At 47.7% G+C, this 1,137-nt stretch overlaps 1 non-coding gene across 1 annotated transcript; it reads right to left on the reverse strand.

The window, feature by feature from the left end:
• Positions 1–776: 776 nt before the first annotated feature.
• LOC148517188 (U4 spliceosomal RNA) lies at positions 777–917 on the reverse strand. The gene has a single exon (XR_015879322.1). It is a non-coding gene; the product is annotated as a U4 spliceosomal RNA (small nuclear RNA).
• Positions 918–1,137: the final 220 nt, after the last annotated feature.

Here is a 1,137-nt window from a genome sequence, read left to right on the forward strand (position 1 = left end):
CAATCAGAACGCAGCCCTCGCCCCTGCAGTCTTAATATAATGACTAACTTTGCTGCTAAAACTTATAGCTGTGATTCATTTATGCAGAAGTAGTGACAGTTGTGGCTGTCTGTCACTATCTGATGCGTCCTCATTGAGTCCGTCTGTGGCTTCACACAGTGTCACACTCTCTCACAGTCACAGTCCGTCAGCAGTGCTGCAGTAAATCTGTCTGTCACTCTGGCGGAGGTGCCAGCGGGCACTGTGTTACTGTGTTGTTATTGTTCTCTCTGTCCTGCTTCGTGTCAGTCCCAGTGAGTGACAGACACCACACCAGTCCATCTGACTCCGCCCACTCCTGCCCCACCTCAAGTCCCAGTGAGTGACAGACACCACACCAGTCCATCTGACTCTGCCCACTCCTGCCCCGCCTCAAGTCCCAGTGAGTGAGACACCACACCAGTCCATCTGACTCCGCCCACTCCTGCCTCACCTCAAGTTACAGTGAGTGACAGACAGTCCAACTATACCAACTTTTGCCTTGCTCTGATGGAAATTGTGCATTCGCAAATCAGTCCCGTCCCCGGCCAGTCGCGCTGCAGGTGTATTACACATGGGCAATCAGGGTATTTTGCGCATGTAATATGAATAGTTTTTTCCATGTAATTCTTTTGATGCGATGGTTAGTTACCATTCCATCAAAAGTTTCAATAACAGAAGGCCAGCCATCATTTGATGGTGTGTTTCCACTGTTTACCCCTATTTCATATTCTATTATTATTAAACTCATTTTTCAGTCTCCAGAGAGACTGTCAAAAATTGCCAGTGCTGACTATATTTCAAGTCATCATGGCGGGGTATTGGGAAAAGTTTTCAATAAGCAATAATCACGCCTCAGATAAACCTCATTGGCTATGATACTGCCACTGCGCAAAGCTAACTAGTGCCTAGTCAAGCAAGGATCACCTTACGTAGGATGCTGGCTCTGGTTGTGGAGACACAGCCACTAGTGTCTTGTGGAGCAGAGGATTGTGGGAGTGATTTGCATTTCCTTTCATGGCATTTACCACCTCAGGCCATTCATGAGGGTGACTGAGACAAAGTAGCCCAGCAGGGGGATTTTGTGATAACATTTAGCCTAGGGTAGACGGGTGTTCT

This window comes from Taudactylus pleione, unplaced genomic scaffold (genome assembly GCF_031769625.1).
Source record: "Taudactylus pleione unplaced genomic scaffold, aTauple2 ptg000226l, whole genome shotgun sequence".
Taxonomy (NCBI): Eukaryota; Metazoa; Chordata; class Amphibia; order Anura; family Myobatrachidae; genus Taudactylus; species Taudactylus pleione.